The sequence below is a fragment of the Microtus pennsylvanicus genome, chromosome 4 (genome assembly GCF_037038515.1).
Source record: "Microtus pennsylvanicus isolate mMicPen1 chromosome 4, mMicPen1.hap1, whole genome shotgun sequence".
Classification (NCBI taxonomy): domain Eukaryota; kingdom Metazoa; phylum Chordata; class Mammalia; order Rodentia; family Cricetidae; genus Microtus; species Microtus pennsylvanicus.
The window spans coordinates 97,171,158-97,193,536 of NC_134582.1; the positions used below are offsets into that span (position 1 = coordinate 97,171,158).

The window sequence follows — 22,379 nt, forward strand, 5'->3', positions numbered from 1 at the left end:
CACACAGACACACCCACAGGCTGTGATAATTACTAGCGGAGACTCTTCAAAAGGTCAAAGCTGTGTCAAGTACACACAGTTCCTGCTAACTAGGTCCCCAACTTTATCCAGACAATTCTTTACCAAGCCTCCCTTCCGCAAACAACTCTACATTTGCGTCGAACTGACAAAACTACCGCACACAACCAACACTTTAGCCTTTGAGAAATCTACACATCCTCCGTCCTCCTAACAGATCTTCCACTGCCTCTGCACTGGCCAGCTCTCCGTCACTGAGACAAAATACCGGAGGCGATTGACTAAAAGGAGGAAACATGATTTGGGCTCATGGTTTCAGTGCATGGTCCTGTTACCTTGGTAACCGTGGCAACACAGCAAGCACATCCTGGCCTGATCGTGTGGTGAAAGAAATAAATTCACCTCATGGTGGCTGGGAAGCAGGAAGCGGTGGGGGAAGCCAGAGGCCCAGTGTCCACTTCAAGGATGTGTCCTGTATTAGGCAAAGGTTCTTTAGAGGAATGGATTAGACAGAGTGTGAACACACATGCGCACACACACACACCTTACATAATAATAAGGCTTGGGTGACCTGACAAAGGCTGCCTGCATGTAGGAGAGGCTGTGAAACCTGTACCTGCTCAGAGCATGAAGCTGGATCCCACAACAATTCTATTCTGGAGCCAGAGGTTTAGTTTCCTGGTGAGTCACTGGTATTCATTCCACAATGGAGGGCCAAAGAAGTCGGAGACTAATGTCAGTGATGGTGGTGGCAGAAGCGCAGCACTCCTGGAGTCCTCAGCAAGAAGCAAAGGCAGGAGGAACTTGCTTTCCCCTCAGATCTTGTATCTGGGCTGCCTACGACAAGGTGTTACCCACACTGAAGGGGAACATCCCCCCCTAATCACAACTCTGAAAATGCCCTCAACAGACATTTCTGGAGGCCTTGTCTCCTAAGCTTTTCAGATCCAGGAAAGTTGACAAACAAGAGTCATCACAGCCCCAAAGACCTAACTTCCTCCGTTAAGGTTCCTCATCCAGCTGGGACAGCCCAGATCCAAACTGTAGCATGCTGTCCTGGAAGTCTCCATAGCCCAACCTAGCATTTCTTGCCTCTCTCTACCCCATATCAGTCTCCCTCAAATACTAATCATAAAGGAGGGAGAAGGGGCTCTTTTGCTAGTGTTTTGTGAAATAGAGCATCAAGTAGCTATACCTTCTCACTTTCAAACTGTGTGACTTTGAAGAATTTATTCAACCTCTCTGGGGTCTCATTTCTTCATCTATAAAAGGCAGATGATCATAGTACAAATCATCCTAAGGTTGAACACAACCCATCAGTGTATGATATTGTCATGGCTTGTCATTGGTGATGACGTGAACGGCATTGCAGAAGGAGTCCCACCCCGAAGCAGAAGGCACACCTCGTCCTATCTCTCCTCTGGCGTCATGGCCAACACACAGGTCAGAGAACAGGAACAAATCGATGCCATGCTGTAACTGGGTGAGCGGGAGGCGTGAGTCACATATTGGGCACTCTCCAGAGCAGTGGGTTGGATCGTATGGAATTGCAGAATTTGTGCCAAAAACCATAGATTCCTATCAGGGGACCCCACGGTCAGTCTTGAGCAAAGGAAATGGAGAGTACAGGTTTCCCAGCCCCCTGCACCTCTAACTCTTTTCTCTTGTTCTTTGCTCTCAGGATGATTCATGAGCCAGGGCAGAGTTTCAGAATCCACATCTGGTTCCTCAAAACTTGGCAACACCCTGCTTATCATCTGGGGTCTCCCCAAAATTCAGGTTCTGACCCAGTGGTTCTGGGGAGTGGCCGGAAATCCTATACTTGTGGCAAGCTTTTCGAGGCAGGAGCTGTCACTGCACCCTGAGAAGGGACTCTAGGATGTCATGGCAGCTGACTCATTGCAGCTCCAGCGAGCCCAGTGAATTCTTCTTGCAACATTAGCATGCCAAGACAAAAGTGAAGAAAGTCAAGCTCCCTGCCCTTCCTGTCTCGATAGTTTCAGATGCTACACTTTTTATTGTCTGCCCTTTAAGTCCACAAAGAAGAATTCTTTTCCTCTTGTCCTTCTTCACTGAGCATGCATTCAGCCATATTTATTGACCTCTGCCATGTGACATAGACTGCATGGAAGGAAAACTCAGTCTATGGTTTGTACTGTTGTCAGTTTGTGAAGATTCCAAGGGGCAAAGTACAAGTTCCCAGTGTGGTGGCTTTGTTGGCTTGTTTTGCTTCGGTCTATCTGGTGCTGGCCTTTACACCCAGGCCAGGTCCTTGAACATGTGAAATACTGTTCTACTACTAGGTCACACCCTTAGACCTTAGCGTGATGTTAATGTTTTCTGAAAGTGGACGTACTCCATGGATAACTCAGCCCAGGCTTCCCAGTGCTCCTTCCGTAAATGCCAGCTGACTTGTCTCCAAGCTGCAGCCCTCACCTTGCCTCTGACTTATGCCTTCCTTTGCGGCTTATCACAATGTTGACGTTCCCACAGCCCTTTCAGAGGCTTTTGGGGACTCTGGCGGATTTCCCTGGCCACCCTGTGTTCTGACATTTTTACATGGAGGTTCTACCTGCTTCTTCCTCCATGTAACCCCAGCTTTCCCAAGGGCAGAAACTTCTCTCCATCATTCCCCAACCAGCACATTTTTTGCTACGCTGCATTTTGCTCCGACCAATATGTCACCTGGTTGGAACGCCTGCCTGCAGGTTTTCTCATCTGAGATGACTGTGGATTTGATCTGCTTCCAAATCATTAGCCCTGGCTCCTCAGCAGCTGGCGAAGGGCTGGGTCCCAGACTGCTGAGGAATGAGAAATGTTTGGGGTGAACGGACATCATCTGTGGAATGTAACATGACAGCTCAGCTGTCGGACAGCGTGGACAAGAACTGGGAAAGGGAGGGGTGAGGAGAACTTCAGGATCAGGGGGCATGCCAACAGTGTCTATCAAGAGCGAGGCTCCTCTCAGAAAGCGAGTGGTCAAGAATTTTAGATCTCCCTCCACAAAGAAAATCTCTCTTTGGGGGCATAATGAACTTGAATGGAAAGCCAAGCTTCTTGCTGCTTCTCAAACAAGTTCTAGCTTGCTTCAGTAAGGTTTGCAGTAGCCAAGATTGCAAATCTGGTGACTGCTGTAGCCATTTCACTTCTATGTCAAAACCCATTCTCCTCCTCTGCGTGTGTGGGTGGGGAGAGAGGGAGGGGGAGGGGGAGGGAGGGAGGGAATCTGACCAAGTATCATCCTCTATCCTTCTCCACCTTATGTTTTGAATCAGGGTCCATCCCTAAACATGGAGCGTGTTGTTTTGTCTAGACTGGGAGCCCCAGGACCCTCTTGTCTGCCGTCTGCTCCCAGGAATAGTTTTACAGTCACGTTGTCACCACACCCAGCATTTGTGTTGCTACTGAGGGTCTGGACTCCAGTCTTCCTGTGGCAGACACTTTACCCACTACGTCCCCCACCAGCCCTATTCTTCCCTTTTGTGAGAAAAGGCTTTTGAAATAAATTGGGTTTTCTTGTTCTCTTAAAATATTCCTCACACACAAGCATAAGACCTGAGTTTGGAATCGTACCACCCAGGTCAAAGGCCAGGCATGGTGAAGCGGCCTGTAACCTCAGCACTGGGGACATGGAAAAGAGAGGATCCCTGGGGTTCACTGGCAGCCAAGCTAACCAAAATGTTGAACTCCAGGTCCAGTGAAAGACCTTGTCTCCAAAAATAAGGTAGAGCTCGACTGAGGAGTACATTCAGTGTTGACCTCTGACCTCCACATACATCATATACATATTATATGTTTCATACATATCATACACACATTATACAAACACATTATACATTACATACACTTCACACACATATTGTATATACACATTGCACATTACATACATATTGTACACCCAAACCATACTTACACCATCAATAACAAAAAATAATTGAATCAGCAAAAATGTAATATAAAGAAGATTTGAAATAATCAATATTGTAGAGAAAAATTGCAAATTCCCATAAACTCGCCTCTTCTAGTTAGGATTAAGAAGTGGTAAGTATGTTGTGGGATCCGGTGGGTAGTATTGGGGGAAAGTCAGACAATTACATGGACTTTGAGTATTTTAAAAAAGATTTATTTTCATTATTCTCCTTATTTGTGGTGTGTGTGTGTGTGTGTAAATACAGTGCCCATGGAGACCAGAAGAGAAAGTCAGATTCCCTAGAGCTGGAAGTATAGATGGTTAGAAACTTGGATCTTCTTCAAGAGCAGTACATACTTTTAATGAGTGAGCCCTCAACTTTGAGCATTTTTGCATTGTGTTGATTTTATAATACTGATGCCTGAAATAGTTACTTTTTAATTCTTCAGTCTCTCCATGTATACAACCCACCAGCCATTTGGGTCCTTGACTCTTTATTCCCTTTGATTCTCAACCCTGGACCACTTGGACTGTCCATGTCTGAATGGACACCCTGGATGACAGATCTAATTTTGAACAAGATAATAACCTGATAAAATTCAAGCATCATAAGCTCATCATCCCAATTCCAAAATCTGAATCTTTTTGAGTGTTCCTAAGAGGGAATTTCTACACCAGAAAAGTTTGTTTCATGTCTAAGATTATTTTAAAACATTCTTAAAAGTTACCTTCAGCCCCTGTGTATAAGCTGTATATGTAACATAAATGAATTTCATAAACAGACACAAGTCCCCTGTTTAAGATATTAAATTAACATACAGGCAAATATTCTCAAATTAGGTTGTCTGAAGTCTAAAACATATCTGGTCCCACACATTTGGATAAAGAGTGCCTTTTATAATGGCATCACTGGGGATTCCAGGTTCATGACATGACCACCCAAGGCCTCATCTTCTAAAGGCATCACTTTAAGGATTAGGATTTGAACAAATGGATTTCTTAGGGACGCAACAGTCTATAACACAGGAATAAATGTCTTGCTTAGGATTTCCTAGTGAGGTGGAAAGAACAGACAACAGAAGCCAGAAACTGGAACCAGGGACAAAACCCGGCTTAATCCACTTTCTAGGTCATACTGAATCATCTTGGGAGGCAGCACAAAGCCAGCACATTCCAGTTAGGGCTTCATTTACATAATGTCATTGCTGACTTCCAGGGTGGCCAAGTAAAGGAAAGGTGAGACCCAGCAACGCAGAGCCCATGGTGCAGGTGGTGTTATGCAACATGGGAACACGTGGAAGGAAGGTGACCCAAGGAAGGTATCCAGGCTCAATGTCACAATCCTGAGACCTACACGCTGACAGCATGTGAAGACTGACTTGGTCCTTCTGCCCTTTCTCCTTGTGAGGCCAAGCCTCTAGGATAGTGCCTAAATTATGGGTCAAGACAGGAAAGAGCTTGTAACTCCCCATTCTGATCAAAAAAGATGACAAAGTCAGGGTCAAAGTTGTTAGGCATTGAAGAAGACTGTAGTCCAGAAGTTAGCTGAAGTGTCCAGGGTCCCAGTTTGGTGTGGGAAGTTCTTCTGTCTATGTTTTGCTTTTGTTGGTTAATGAATAAAGCTATTTTGGCCAGTGGCTTAGCAGAATAGGGCAAGGTGGGAGTTCCAAGCAGACAGAGGAGGAGAGAGTAGGCGGAGTCATGAGTCATGTAGCCCAGCTGGACACAGACATGGGGGATGGAACTTTACTCAGTAAACCACAGCCACATGACAATACACAGATTAATGGAGATGGGTTAGTTAAGGATATAAGAGTTAGCCAGAAATACACTTAAGCTATTGGTCAAACAGTATTGCAATTAATATAATTTCTGTGTGATTATTTTGGGTCTGGGCAGAGGGCAGCCTCCACAACACCAGTTTTCAGTAGCCACTGAGATCCTGGGGGGATAACATAACAGACTAATATTCAGCCTAGCATTCAGCCAATATTTTCAAAATACTATGCATATTCATGGAGTCATTTGCTCATTCTTGAACCTTCACAGCATCCCCTCAGGCATGGTTTCTCTTTGCAGTTCCACAAGCCTGCCATGCTCTGATTGGATGCCGGTTCCCTGTGCCACAATAAGGAAAGGTCCCAGGAAGGAAGCCGGAGTGATTATGAGCCCATCTTACTATGTCTCTCCCTCCAGAGGCTGTAATTATTAGGTGTTTATTTTTTTCAGGACTGAAAAGAAATTTTTTAGAATTCTATATCGAATTATCCAATTCTTCATTGTTTAAGACAGAATGGTGCTTTGTCACTTATTGTTTCTTATACACTCTTCCTAATGAAGCATGTTATCCCCCCTCCATTGTATGGTCAAATATAAACAGTACATGGTTCTGGAAAACAGTTGAAATCCTGTCATTTACAACAACACGAATAGACCTGGAGGAAACTGAGTGAAATGAGCCAAGCACAAAGAGACAAAACACATGATTTCACTCAAATGTGGGATCTAAAAATAGGTGATCTGATAAAAACTGAAAGTAGCAAGAACAGAGGGAAGCACTGAGAGAGTGACCAGTCAGTGTGGTGACCAGAGGACGAAGTTGCCAGGTTCTACTGAACAACAGAGTGACGGCGGTTACAGGGTACAATAGGAAGTATTAGTAATGACTAGGTCCAAGAAACCAGAAACCTCCAAACCAGAATGACCACGGGTTGAGCATCAAATCAGTGGTCAAAGGCCAGAGGACCCTCAAGGAGCTGGTGGTCTCTGAATCCAAAGGTCAAAGATCCTGGGGTCCGATATTTAAGAGCAGCAGTAGGGAAAGACCACTGTGCTCAGAGGTAGAAGAGCTTGCTGGGTGGTGGTGGCGCACGCCTTTAATCTCAGGAAGCAGAGGCAGGTGGGCCTCTGTGAGTTCAAGGCCAGCCTGGTCTACAAGAGGTAGAAGAGCTTTCCTTCCTCTCATGCTTTTCTGTCCTGTCTGTTGTCTAGCTCACAGGATAGTGCTGCCCACATTCTAGGTCTTTGCCGCGTATTCTCCCCCTCCCTGCCCCCCGTGTCTGCCTTCTGTGTGCTTGAACCCAGTTCACAAGCTTCGGGCAAGGGGCTGGAGGTTGAGAATACAGATGCAGAGACAGACCGACACACAAATCCTTAAACACTGATACCAAAGCCCCAAGAATGCCCCCTTTGTTGTGTTCAGGGGCAGGTTATATAGAGATAGCCACGCCCCAGCCAAATCCACCAGAAACCACTCTCCTGCCATCAGGAACTCCTGAAGGTCTTGTGCTCAGAGCAGCTGTAGGTACTCAGATCAGGGGATTACAAGAAATTCAGGATCTGGGGGCTCACTGCTCCCAACAGGTCTTCACCCCTCATTTGCTCCCTTATATGCTAACCTTCTCTGGGAAACACCTCTCGAACACACTCAGGAGCTACAGATCTCTTCCAGTCTGCATAACACCCCAAATTAACCAGCAACCAGAGGCTTGCTGTTTGCCAGAACTTTGTGGACAAGCTTTGAGAAGTTTTCCATGTTTTGACTTACCCATAATCCTGAATCACGACTCAGTTCTCACAGCATCAGCTATCAGTCCGCTATATTCAACCAACAACCCCCCTAAGTCATGAAAACAATGACTTGGCGCACAGCCTTGTCTTCTACTTTTAACATTCATTCACCCACTCAGGCAGCAACCATTTAAGATGTCGGGCACCACAGGTGCAAATATAAACAAGGCTCTGTGCTTGCCCTTGGATTCTAAAAGTCCCAGTGATCGAGAGTGTCATGGGCTTTCCACGCCTTTAGCCATCCTAGTATAAACTTTGTTTTTAATGCCAGTTGCCCGGAAGTGGCCGGAGATGTACGCTTTGGTTGAGTGAGTTACTTTCTTAAGGCATTAAAAGCAGAACCATGGATGGGCGAGGTGACTCGTGGGTAAAGGCACTAACCACCACCTTTGACTGCCGGGGTTCCATCTGAGATCCACACGGGGCGAGGAGACAGCTAAATTCTAAGAGTTGTCATCTTCCCTCCACCATGGCACATAGACTCATACATACAAAATAAATACATGTGAAAAAAATTTAAAGCAGAATTATGCCACAATCTAGAAGACTTGTGTCCACGTGGTGGTGTAATCTCAACCCAGCACATGCTTCTACTTCCTGCCATAGGAGGGTTCATCAGATAAGAATGTTCCTTCTAATGAGGAAAACAATTAAGCATTGAAAAGTGGAGAAAAAGAAAATGCAAGATAAAAATAGGCCTTACCAGACTGCTTTATAGAAAATATTTTTAATGAGTGAATTTGTTTGTTTTGTTTGGGTTTTTTTTTTCTTTTTAAGATAGAATTTCTGTCCTGGAACTCACTTTGTAGACCAGCCTGGCCTTAAACACTCATAGAGATCCGCCTGCTTCTGCCTCCCAAATGCTGTGATTAAAGGTGTGTGCTACCACTACTTGGCTAAAGTGTAGATTTGGAGGTAGTGGTTTTTTTTTACCATATTTCACCCTTTCTGCATTGTATATTTCTGAGGAAGCCGGCACGATAGCCACTAACCATACCGTGCATTCTAGCTAAAACTCTTGGTCAGTTATGAGGAAATCTGACTTATACTTCAGGCCTAGAACTAATCACTAACCCTTTTTGGAAAGAAGAAGAAGAAGAAGGAGAAGGAGAAGGAGAAGGAGAAGGAGAAGGAGAAGGAGAAGGAGAAGAAGAAGAAGAAGAAGAAGAAGAAGAAGAAGAAGAAGAAGAAGAAGAGAAGAAGAAGAAGAAGAAGAAGAAGAAGAAGAAGAAGAAGAAGAAGAAGAAGAAGAAGAAGAAGAAGAAGAAGAAGAAGAAGAAGAAGAAGAAGAAGAAGAAGAAGGTTAGGGAGCTTAAGCCAACTCTTGGTCTTTCAAAGTTATTGGTAAGAAGTCTGACTTAAGGAGTAGCTACAAACAAGATATCCTGACCTACGGTGTCATAACTTGGTGTTTTGGATATTAAGATGGCCCACTGAGCTGGGTCTGCTCCAACTTGACCAAAGGTCAGAGAATGCAGACTTATCCCTGCTCCTTCAAGGATAAGACAGGAGGTTTGACCCAGAAAGTGATTGCCTATAGGATACTTGGTTTAAGGTGTGATCATTACAAGTCCTGCCTAAAACATCATCATGCTTAACTCAGGAAATAGTGGCTTGATGTCTCAAGTATTGAAGCAAGTAATTGTTCTGTTTGTTCTTTGTATCATATTAAAGCAGTCTTTTGCCTTCTTCCCCCCTTTCTGGATCGGGGTATATAAGCTTAGGGAAAATAAATGTGGGTGTATTTAGTATTCATTGGCTAGCCCTCCCAGTACTATCCTATGTCTCTGTATTTCTTTCATATCTCTGTTTCTCCAACCTAATTTTTCTAATCCACATGCCCCTACCCTGAATTATGCGAACCCCACTGAGGCTGGGCCCTGACAGCTATCACCCCAACATGTGGCTATGGCACTCTTTGTGGTAGTTTAAAAGTAACTGGCCCCCATAAACTTATAAGGAGTGGCATTATTAGGAGGTGAGGCCTTATTGAAATAGTTGTGGCCTTGTTGAAGGAAGTGTGTCACTGTGAGGGTAGGCTTTGAGGTTTTTTGAGTTTTTTTGTTTTTGTTATTTTGCTTAAACTTCTCTCAGTTTCACAGTCTACTTCCTGTTGCCTTCTGATCAAGATGTAGCCAGCACTGTATGTCTGCCTGCACACTGCCATGCTCCCTGCCATGTTGATAATGGACTGAACTTCTGAACTGCAAGCAAGTCACTCCAAATAAATGTTTTCCTTTATAAAAGTAGCCAGGGTCATGGTGTCTCTGCACAGCACTAGAAACCCTAAGACAGATAAATCAAGAGAACAACATAATTAGCCATTGTGCATGTTCTTGTAATATCAGATGTTACGTCTTTCTTTGATTGCTGATGTCTCTGTGTATGGGTGTGTTGCTGAGTTATCTGAAAGCATATTACAGATATCTTAGCAATTGACTCCAAATATTCCTGCCAACTTTTCCTAAGGATAAAGACATCATCTTACACTCCTAGAGTTCCATTACCATATCCAAGAAATGTACATTGGTATCCAACAGGACCACCTTGTAGTAAGAGGCCACCTCTGGTGACCTATGAATATTGGTACTGCCTTGCAACCTAGTCATGGAGCCCTGGTCTCTTCCTATAATTGTTTATGGGTCTTGGTTCAGGTTTGTTTTCTACTCTATTAAAGAGGGCTATCTAGACTGGGAGAGCCTCTCTGTAATATACTGGTGTAAATTAGATTTAAGTCCTGTAATCTGGACACGCACCCACACGCACACACATGCATGCATACACCAAAAATGCAAATATCTAAAAAAAATTAGACAGTGTTGGCATCACTGTTTTTGTTTTTGGTTTTGTGTTGTTGTTCCCTTAGCTTCTTTATGTCACTGTAATTGAATGGTGAAAACAAAAGCAGAGGTACCCAGGGTGCACTGGGGCAGAAACAAAAACCATCAAGTATGGAGCAAGAGAGTCTTATGAGGGAGAAGTAAAAGGACTTTTCATCTCAGTTAGAGAAAAGCAGGCCTGCAGATACAAAGAGAAATGGCAGGCATTAAGACCCAGTGGTGCCTGCATCTCCAGCCTCCTGCTCAAGCAGGCTGAATCTGCTTCTAGCTGTCACCTCTACTTGCGGAAGTAGTTTATCTAGCACTGGCAATTTATTCTTCAGGTCCTTGCTGGGATCCGTGTTTCTCCAATGTCTGGCCATTGCTTTCTTGGTGTAGCTGTCTTAAAGTATCAGTTCTCTATGTTAGCTGGACAGTTTTAGATGTGAACGGCTTGGAAAAGTGTAAATCCCTCTGATGGGTAACCTCCTCCCTCCCTTTTTTAAAATATTTATTTATGTATTATGTATACAATAGTCTATCTGTATGTATGTCTGCAGGCCAGAAGAGAGCACCAGACCTCATTACAGATGGTTGTGAGCCATCATGTGGTTGCTGGGGATTGACTCATGACCTTTGGAAGAGCAGGCAATGCTCTTAACCACTGAGCCATCTCTCCAGCCCCCCTCCCTCCCTTTTTAAGGGTTCAGTAACATCCCTCTTAGAAAGCAAGAAATAATATCATGTGAAACAATGTGTCATAATCTAAAAAGCCCACCAGGGAGGTCTGATATTAGTTCCTTACTCTGATACAGGAAATGCATTAACCTTATTGTGTGGCAATAGACCTGGTTTTGGTGTTTACTCCAGGTCTCCAATTCCACAATCCCACTAGGAATCCTTAAGAAGGGGATTGGGATGTCTACGGCAGAGAGTCCCCGAGGGCTCAATGGTAACTTCTGTGGATGCCACTATTTTGATGTTGCTCACCAAGACGGTGGTCAAGTCACACAGTTACCTCCTTTTTGATGAGGATATTGGCCAAGATGGCTAAAAAAGCCAGTTCGTTACTTCCTGCCAGTGGTATGCTCAGTTCCGTGATAAAGTGAGTCCATCCCCAATCAGGGCTGGAACCTCTGTGGGAATCTCATGTGGACAGTCACCCCCTTTATTTTTAAAATAAACTTCCATTTGGTATGGTTAATTTTGGTACAACTTTTTGATTAATAACATTTAAAACAAAAATACATTACTAAAAATTTTTTAAAAAAATCATCCATCCAAGTTAAATTTGCATGGATATATAGCAGGAAAAATTACTTTCACATATGCCCCAAATAGCAAAGAAAAGAAACAGAGAACACAATTCAATGATCTCAACCCAAAGAAGGGGAGTGTTGTGGAATATTATTTTACCTGTTGTCCAGGTGTGCTACATTGGTTTCTGCTGCTTTTGTCAGGGATGCAAAGACATGTTACATTTGTTTGATTAAATAAAATTAACCTGGGATCAGGAGGCTGAGTCAGCAATTAGCTGACAGGAAGTGGTAGGGAGGAACTAAGAGTAGCAAGGGTTATTTAGTGGGGGCTGAGCAGAAGGTCGGTCCTATTTCGAGAGATGTGAACAAGGAGAGAAGGTTAGCTATTTTGCTATTCATCCTTTCTGAGCTTTCAGGATTTCATCTCAACCTTTGAATCCTGAGTTCTATAAAAGGATAGAGATTTAGACAAAGTTCCCTTTAGTAGCTGTGTTAGAACCCATGCCTGAGGGAACAGAATTCCTTCCAGGCTACTGCCCTTGCACCCGGACCACTACTGGTAACTGCAGAGTTGCAATTGCTGATTGGGACAGTAATTGCTTAAGGTGAAACCATAGTATTGAATGCAAAACGTTTGGTACCCAACGTGGAGAGTCAAAATGTAGTTGGGTTTTTTTTTTTTCTTACGCTTTGGGCGACTGCCACCCAGCTCCCAAATAAATACACAGAGACCTATTCTTGTAAATTCCTGGCCTTAGCTTGTCTTGTTTCTAGCCAGCTTTTATTAACTTAAATTATCCTGTCTACCTTTTGCCTCTAGGTTTTTACCTGTCTCTATTCTATAGTCCTTTCTTTCCTTCTTACTCTATGGCTGGCTGTACTGGCTCCTGGCATCCTCCTCACTTCTCCTTTTCTTCTTCTCTTAGGTATTTTCTCTGCCTGGCAGCCCCACCCATTTCTCTTTCCTGCCTCTCTATTGGCCACTCAGCTCTTTATTAGACCAATCAGGTGTTTTAAACACAGGTTCACAGAGTTAAATTAAAGAAATGCAACATAAAAGAATGCAACACATCTTTGCATCACTAAACAAATGTTCTACAGCATAAATGAGTGTAACACATCTTCAGCTGATAGTCCACAACAAGGGAGTCCATATTGGGTTATGGAGTGGTTAGAATCATAGTGTGAGGTCCCTTCCAATGACTTCTAGTGAGGGAGAAAGAGAAAATAACCATCACTCAAATTTCAGGTGAAAACAATAGTGGGATTTCTGTCTTTTTAATTTGCAGAGGGACAGAAGAAGGATGGAAAGATAAAAAAAAAAAAAGGTTTATCTATCATAGGCTGAGAGTAACTTCACATATTTCCCTAAAGAAAGTAGCTCAGGATTTCTCTCCCACCATTAAAAAAAATGTTTAATTTTTTTATAAGTGTGTGTGTGTGTGTGTGTGTGTGTGTGGTGTATATATACAGGAGCCTGTGGAAGTGAGAAGGCACTTGCTCCCCTTCAACTGGAGTTACAAGTGATTGTGAACTGCCTTGTGGCTGCTGGGAATTGAACTGGGCTCCTTTGCAAGAGCAGCCTTCAAGACTGAAGTCTCTCCTCTCATTTTTCTCAGAAAGCAATCCTCTTTCTCTCTAAAGAACTTTCACACATTCTAAACTTCTTGTTAAAGGCCCTTTTCTTTGATTTAGGTGAGATAGGAAACAAGAGGAAAGATAAGACAGAATCCCCAAGTTTGAGAAGATACATTAATGGGGCAAAGGTGAAAGATTTAACCTCACTGATAAAGATCATTGACTTTCCCAGAAGCCAGCTATCAATAATTAACTCTAAGAGATCTCTTATTTCAGCCCCAGGTGTGCTTGTCATTGTGAAATTTTGGTCAAAACAGCCAAAAAAAAAATCTCTTGCTCTCTGATCAGCATTAGAATAAATTCTAAATAGGAATCTCCCTATCAGAGAAAAAGGAGAAACAAAATTGCCAGTCTAGTAATTCCATTTACTAAACTTGGGGGTCCCCCATTCAAGGCTGGGAAGGGTTCAGGAGAACTTAACTATCACACCCTTTGTCTTAGTCAGTGTTCTATTGCTGTGAAGAGATGCCATGACCAAGGCAACTTATAAAGAAAGCACTTATTTAGTGACTTGGTCACAGTTTCAGAGGGTGAGCTCATGAACACCATGGCAGGAAGAACAGTGTTAGGTAGGCCCGGCACTGGCAGTAGCTGGGAACCCACTTCTGATCTACAAGTTGTAGGAAGAGAGAGATGTTGTAATGGGAGCGGTGGACTGCATTCCTGCCGCCCGGCTCCCACACCGGCTAGCTTTACACCCGAAATAATTACACGGAAACTTTATTCTTTTAAATACTGCTTGGCCCATTAGTTCTAGCCTCTTATTGGCTAATTCTCACATCTTGATTAACCCATTTCTAATAATCTGTGTAGCACCATGAGCTGGTGGCTTACCAGGGAGATTCTTAACCTGCTTCCATCTCAGAGAGGAGAGGCATAGTGTCTGCCTCACTGCATTCTTTCCAGCATTCTGTTCTGTTTACTCTGCCTACCTAATTTTCTGTCCTATCAAAGGCCAAGCAGTTTCTTTATTAATTAACCAATGAAAGCAACAGATAGACAAATGACCCACCTCCATCAGAGAAAAAGAATGAGACTGGGTCTGGCATGGGCTTTTGAAATCTCAGAGCCCACTCCTAGTAACACATCTCTTCCAACAAGGCCACACCCCCTAATCCTTCCCAAATAGTTCCAGTAATTGAGGACTGAGCATTCAAACATATGAGCCTAAGGGAGGCCTTCTCATTCAAACCACCATACCCTTCTGGTGTAGGAGGTCCTTCTGTTTATGTGTTGCTTTCATTGGTTAATGAATAAAGAAACTGCCTTGGCCTTTTGAGAGGGCAGAACTTAGGTAGGCAGAGAAAACAGAACTGAATGCTGGGAGGAAAAAAGCAGAGTCAGGGAGCCGCCATGGACCTGCCACCCGAGTCAGACATGCTGAATCTTTCCCTGTAAGCCACTGCCACATGGAGATATACAGATTAACAGAAATGGGTTAAATCAAGATGTGAGAGTTAGCCGATAAGAGGCTAGAGCAAATGGGCCAAGCAGTGTTTTGATTAATACAATTTCTGTGTGGTTATTTCGGGGCTAAGCTAACTGGGTGGCCAGGACCAACAAGCAGCCCTCCCCCTACAACACCTTTTATCCTTTCTTAGTGTAGGTTTGTTCAAGCTGAACTTAATGAGTCAGCAGTCTTCAAATTACAGATGAATCCCCCCCAAAATGTTACTGTCTAGGGGTCTTGGGTTGAGTTCATTGACTAAAGAATTAAAATGCAGGGAATAAGCCACAGTCACAGCAAGCTAACATGTTTTATTAAAAGTGAAAGCGAATTCTCATAGCCCCATCCCTAAAGACAAACTCATGACGAATGGGAAGGAGATTCAGAAACTGAAATCTCCACCTCCCCAGGAGGGATTGGGTATTTTAGGTATCTTTAGTGGTAGAGGGCGGGTCCCTTTTCCCTCATTTTGGACTGGTCAAATTAGACAAAGAAGAGTGGGCTAGCCGGATCGTAGTGTCCAGAGTCGGGGACTGCCTAGGGTATGTCAGGGCAGATCAACCAGAGGGAGTCCATCATGGGAGAAAGAAACTGTCAACTCTTTGTCCTGGGTGAGGAAGGAGCCAGAAGAATGCCATCTTATTGTTTACAAATGGCCTCTTTCCCTGTCTGTCTGCCTGCCAGAGAGTTCTCTGACCCCTATGCTCCCTCTTGCACTGCCCTTTCTGGAGCACAAAGCCTGAATCCATACCCTGTCAAGTCCAGGTCTTTGCTGGGCACTCTCACCCATCAGCTCCAGATCCCAGCAGAGAATGACTTCATACACCGCAGAACAAGCCCTCTGCTCCCCAGCCCTGTGGGCCAGGACCACAGTGAGGCTGCTGTCTCTTGACCATGATCTGAGACTCCTCTGCAACTGGTGGTTGATATCTGAAGCCGTAAGTGAAGATGTAACAGGTTGGCCCACAGATGTGTCCTTCCATATATTACCAGAGCAGATAGATTTTATCCATACACCAGAGGGGATTACATCCACATAGGTGTCAGCAGGGCCAGGGTGTCTCTGCTTCTCAGTAATGGGTAAAGGAAATGCTTTGCATGGAGAAGGGTGAAAAGATGAAGGTGGTGATGGCGTGGAAGGCAGTTACTTCTTCTTCCTATTCACCTGGGAAGCAAATTCCTTAAGTCCCGGTGATCATTTTCCAGGTCTGCTGGGAAAGTAGACAATAAGCAAGCACCTGGCACCAGGCCAAACAGGATGTGTGACACAGAGACATGCTAGTCCTGTCCCCGTCCTGGTCTGGGAACTGGAGAGCACACTGGCAAGCCTTTTCCCATGGGCAGGGCTAGGGGGAAGGGAGGGCTTTCTTTTCTCATGGGTCTCAAAGGGTCCCACCTCATGTGAATAAAGAAGATTCATTCTTGCTCCAGGGACACCCCCACCGCACCCCCACCCAGAAAAAAAAAACCCAGGGTTTGAATAAAAATAGAAATGAGCTCAGTGCTCTCACAAGCAAGGTTCTCAATGGATCTGGACCTTCAGTGAGTGGAAATAGCTCATTTGAAATAGAATCCCACGGACAGGCTTCTGGGCTTTCTGTTTTCGCCACATTAACACCCCAACAAAGGGCTGCAGCATCATCACTAAGACAGGAAATGAGGGGGTGAGTAGACATTGGCTGCATTCCCCCTTCCTCTGAGTTCAGGCAGACAGTCCTGGAGGCTGGGTGCTGGTTGCCTAGGAAACAGCTTGAATGTGAAACTCCAGAAAAAGCGCTGTCTGCATCAGGAGATGCAATTACTGTTTTTTTGTTTTGTCTTTTTTTTTTCTTCCTTTCTTTCTGGTATTATATGATGTTGGGGGAAGGGAGGAGCCTTCCTTTAACCCTTCTGAGCCAATTTCTTCACACATAAAGAGATAATTGATTTTCTCTCTCTCTCCACTTAATAGGCTCCAATTGAATTAGCAGAATATAGATGAGACGAAGACATAGATTTGGTAAATGAGAACTTAGTTCCATTTCTGTAACTTGCATGATAGTAAAAGCCTAAGTAAGTTTCGTATTACTTTATTTTTTATTAGATTACTAGTCTTTTGGAAATCGAAAAATCATTAAAGACACAAATATTTGTAATTCACCACTTCTGAGAACTATGAAATTATTATAAGCAAAGGTGCAGAGTGAGGGGTGGGTGCTGAAGTTTCTCGTTAAATTACTCGCTTTTCCTCTACTTGTGTTCAGGCCCAACTGAGAGAGACGTGGAGTCAGCAAACAGTAGGAGCACCTGCCTGGGGAAAAGCAATGAGTGTTTTAATAGCCCTGCTCTAGCCAGAGAGAATCCACACTCCACAGACAGGTAGTGCTGGGCTGCCTCCACCACACCCAGACTTAGCTTCCAGCCAAGGTTGTGCTCACCCGCACTGTGGGTAGCAGTACACGCCTTCAGCAGACACCAGCGAGGTCATCTCCTTAGGAGGAGCTCTTAGTCAACACACACTTTTTTAGACTCTAAAAATTACAAGTCTGTCGTTTAACTAACGAAGCAGATGTTGTAGAGACTGCCAGACTTCTAGGAAGCTTTCATTTCCGCAGCTGTGGGTAGCCGAGGCTATCAGGGTATGGCTTTGTCAGCGTTCTCTTCGGGTTGAGAGAATAGCCTCCCTGAATCATAGCCCCGATGGTCAGGACTGGTCAGGGGAAAGGGGGCATAGGGACGTACTCCCTTGCCTCAACTGGGGGCATCTCTGAAGAGTTCTCTGGAATGACTGATACCAACTCAGCTTGTGGCTTCTCCCATCCTATTCTCTCTAGTTTGCACCACGTTTCATGTGTAAATCTCTGTCCTTCTCCCAAGGAACTGGTTTGAGAAAATTCATTTCAAAGTGGCTACATCATGCCCTTAGGTTGTAAGAAGTGTTAGGTCGCCGGTGGAGACTTGTATCCTCATGTGTTTATACGATCATGTTCCATGTTTCCCTCGGTTTTTCCCCAGTTCTTCTCTGCAGTGCCCCTCTCTATCTGGTCTTGGACCTCCCAGACTGTTCTTATGTTTCTCTCACGCTTCCCACACTTTTTTTTTTTAAACTCTACTTTCTTCAGGACTTGTCCGACTTTTCTTCCAGTGTCTCCACTGGATTTTCTTGATATTATTACATTTGTGGTTCCCAAAAACCTTTTTTTTTGTTCTTTAAAATAAAAAAGACAAAACAGTGAGTCCACGAAATAGTGTTTTACTATTTTATTTTGAGACATGGCCTGCCTCTGTAGCCTACGTTGGCTTGGAATTCACTGTGTAGCCCTTTCTGACTTTGAACTCATGGTAATCCTTGGGAGCTGAGATTACAAGCATGAGCCCCCACACCTGGCCAGTTTTGCTATTCGTATTTCGTGGGCTCACTCTTTTGTCTTATCTAAAGCTACTCTTGAGATTTTACATTTTTTTCTTCTCCTTACATAATATCTACACATCCTCCTTTCTCTTTGTTTGCTTGACTCTCCTAGTACGTTAATATTCAATTGCCTCTCCATGTTTTAAGATCTTTTTCTGTTTGTTTGTTTTTGATGATGTATCTCTGTGTGTCCCTGTGTCAGTATGTGCCCACGAGTGAAGGTGTCCAAGGAGGACAGAGGTTTCAAATCCCCTGAATTTAGAGTTATAGACTGCATGAGCTGCATGACATGGGTTCTTAACTGAACTCCAATATAAGAACAATAAGTGCTTTTAACCTAGAACTCATCTCTCCCGCTTTATCCATACTCAAAAATATCTTTTAAATTTTATTTATTTTTATTTTTATATGTGTGTATTTGTCTGCATGTATGTATGTATACCATGTGAGTGCCTAGTGCCCACAGAGGCCAGAATCAGCTATTAGATCCTTTGGAACAAGAGTTGTAGTTGAGAGCCACCATGTAAACACCAGGAATTGACTGCTGGTCCTCTGCAAGAGTAATAAGTGTTCTTAACTGTTGAATCATTTCTCTGACTCTTAAAAAAGCTTTTAAAAATTATATTTATTTATGGAGAAAATTGCATGTGCCATGGCACACATGTTGCGGTCAGAGAACTTAACTTAAGATGTAATAGCCAGCTAGAAATATGTCCAAGCCATCAGCCAAACAGTGTTGCAATTAATGTTGGTTCTCTTCTGCTACCATGTGGGGGCCCAGGGATTGAACTCAGATTGTAAACAGAGACTGCTCGTTCATTTCCCAGCCACCCAGACCCAAATAATCACACAAAAACTATATTAATTGCAACACTGTTTGGCTGATGGGTTAGACATATTTCTAGCTAGCTATTACATCTTAAGTTAACCTATTTCTATTCATCTATGTATTGCCATGAGATTGTGGCCTACTGGTAAGATTCCAGCATCTCTCTTCTTCAGCAGCTACATGGCATCTCTTTGACTCTGCCTTTTGTCTATATATATACCTCTGTTCGGATTTTCTGCCCTGCCATAGGCCGAAGCAACTTGTTTATTAACCAATGGTAATAAAACATATTCACAGCATACTGTCAGGTCTGGTGATAAAAGTACCTGCGCTTCATGGCTATTTTACTAACCCATGAGCATTCATATTTATAAGAGATGCACTAAGAACTGACTGAAATCTCTGAACCTGCTGTGTTACAGTCAAATCCTGTATGTCTTCTTGAGGAAGCTCCTGGTGCCTAACTGTTGGCTCAAACAATGGCTTATAATGGTTCTAGATCACCTAATTTAATTGAATTGAATTCCTACCAATTATTTAAACATACTGTCTTCTTTCTTTACATTAACTGTTCTATTACCTCTGATTTGAATTTTTCCAGACACCAGGCAATTTAAAAAGTCCACAAAATGATATTATATGCAAAAACAAAGCATAAAAAATTGGTTTCAACTTTCTTTCCCCACCAAAGCCCTCAAGAGGGTACAGAGTCGGAAGTTCTTCATTTCGAAGACACTGAAAAGGCTAACAATACAGGAGGCCATGGGTGGATTGCTTTGTGTAGAGGACCACTGGACAGATCATCCCGTAGGTTCTCCATGATCACCACACTTCCCCATGCTCCGCTTTGGAAGACGACGGACAGTGTTACCAAAACCACTAAGATGGCTGGAGAACGAGTGAACGGCTGTGTGAGTTCTTAGCAATTGTCAGGGCGTGCTCCTGACTTCCTGGGGGATACCTACGCTCTCAGAGATGACTGCTGTATGTTCCTGCAGACCTTGTATCAGAAGAAGTTATCTGAACACAAACAGCAGAATCCGTATCATGCCACTCGCATCTCAAACCCTCCTGGCACAGACCTTCCCAGGCAGCAACTTGCCAACCTCAAGTCTGGATTTCATGTTGTCACTTAGCTTCAGTAGTTGTCCTTTCTGGCTCTGGCATCAAAGCCAAAACTCATCTTAAAGGGAATAAGCCGCATTCTGGAGCTGTTTTAAATGACGATGGCCCAAGACCACAAATTAGGTTACCCCAAAGTCCGCGTTCCATTGTGGAGGCAGTTTTATGATTTTTTTTATGGTTTCATAGAACAAAGAGAATTCATCCATCAAGGCGAGTTGGAAATAGATTGGTAGGTACACCAGAGAGGTGGATACCTCGAAATGGGGGCTTCTCTGGAGACCCAAGATGTTATCTGATGATATTCTTAGCTCTTGAAGTGTTGGAAACTAATATTCTGGTAAGTTAATAGCTTCTAAGAGATTTTTTTTATAATCATGAGGTGTCAGTTTAATACTGAGTGGGGCAAGGAATGGCTCTCCCAGAGGCTAAAACTAGGCCAAGATAAAGTAATTAGCTTCTGAACCTACAAAGTTCCGATTTCTTCACAGTTCTGAAATTCCAATTGATCCATCAGTCTTTGCAGACACGAGCTCCTTCTAGGAGTATTTTGTTCACAGCCAGTCACAGCTTCTTTTCAGGAATTTCCATCCCCTCTGGTCTATTTTATGTTTATGTATATTATTTTTTCCTGTGATAAAGCACCATGACCAAGGCAACTTATAGAAGGAAGGGCTTATTTGAACTTAGAGTTACAGAGTGATAAGAATCCATTATTATTACTGCAGGGAGCCATGGCAGCAGGCAGGCATGGTGGCTTGAGCAGTAGGCTGAGGGCTCACATCTTGAACAGAAGGCACAAAGCAGAGAGTAAATTAGAAGTGGCATAAGTCTCTAGACTTTCAGTGCCCTCCTCCATTGACATACTTCCTCCAACAAGGCCGCACTTCCCTAAGCCTACCCACATAGTGCTACCAACTGAGGATCTCATGTTCAAACCCATGAGCCACAGGGGACATTCTCGTTCAAAACACAACATTCCTCACCGTGGTCCTCATAGGTTTCATGGCCATATTAGAATGTAAAATGCATTTAGTCGAACTTCAAAAGTCTTGATAGTCTTTTATAGACTCAACACTGTTTAAAAGTCCAGCGTCTCTTTGAGAGACAGTTATCTGTAACCTCTTATACAATAAACAGCAAATTATACGCAATGGCACAGAATACATGTCACCATTCCAAAATGGAGGACTGGGGGCATAGTGAGTAAATACTGTACACAAACAAGACCGGAACTCAGCAGGGCAAACACCAAATCTCATTCAACCACCGCAGTCAGATGTGAGGGCAATCTGGCTGTTGCAGCTATCATCCCGTGGATCACCAAGAATGACTGAGCTGAGTGGCTAGGTGGGTGTCCCATTCCTTCCTCAGCACTCCATGTGACTGTTTCCCAAATCTATGTGCTTTTGTGAAGAGAACAACCTTTCTCAAAACAGGACTTCCATCGAGAGTTTGTGAGTAGCTGGACTCCCTTGCTAGAATCTCCAAACAGGCTCTCAAGTCACCATAGTCTCCCCTTACAGAAATGTACAGTTACAACATCTTTAACACCGATCAGCGTGGAAGCATCATTGAACATGGTACAGCAGGCTCCAAAGTAACCATGAACACAGTGCCAGGCTACCTTGAGAACTCAATGGCCAAACCTCAAGACAATCAATTTCATTTCATTGCTAGTCTCATTTAATAATAGATCGGGGGAGGGAGCTGAAACAAGGCAAGAGCAGCCAACTGCTAAAGTTACCTGCTTTTTACCCCTGGCTTTAGCTTCACCACACCTTCGCCAGGCTGCTAATCCTTTCCAAATGCCTCTAAACTTTGTGTTGCTTCCAGGCACTCACGCTCACACTCTCTGCCTAAACATCACAGGACCTGTGGATTAGAGAGAACACTGTTCCTTATGTAAGTGACCTGATTTTGCTACATGCTCATCTCCGTAAGTCTGCCACCTGGTTCCAGCAAACCCACAGTTCTGCTCTGCTTGTCATTTCTTAGGAAAGAAACTCCACATCTGTTTGGTCTTGGATGCTTAAAGGTCACTGAGCCTAGAGTGTTTCTCTTTTGTAATTGACTTTCAATCTTTGTTTGGTCTTGTGTTTTGGATGTAGTATCATGCAGATGAGGGTCCTAAATGAATCATGTTCACATAGGCACTGTCTAAGTGTGTTGACATATAACGTGATAGCCTTATTTCCATTTATGAGCCAGCAAGTGCTGGCACTAGGTAGCGCTATAACTCCCAGACACTCTGGGGAGTTCATATCAGGTATAGTGGATGGGCATGATACAAAAATGTCTCCCCCACCCCTTTCCTGTTTGAGGATTACACTAGAAGCTGTATCCTAATAATAGCCAGCTTCCTTCCACGGTTGC

At 43.7% G+C, this 22,379-nt stretch overlaps 1 protein-coding gene across 1 annotated transcript in view; it reads left to right on the plus strand.

Moving 5' to 3' along the window:
* Window positions 1-22,379, plus strand: part of Tubb2a (tubulin beta 2A class IIa) — a 51,630-nt gene that overhangs the window by 13,969 nt on the left and 15,282 nt on the right. The gene's annotated exons all lie outside the window — the stretch shown is intronic.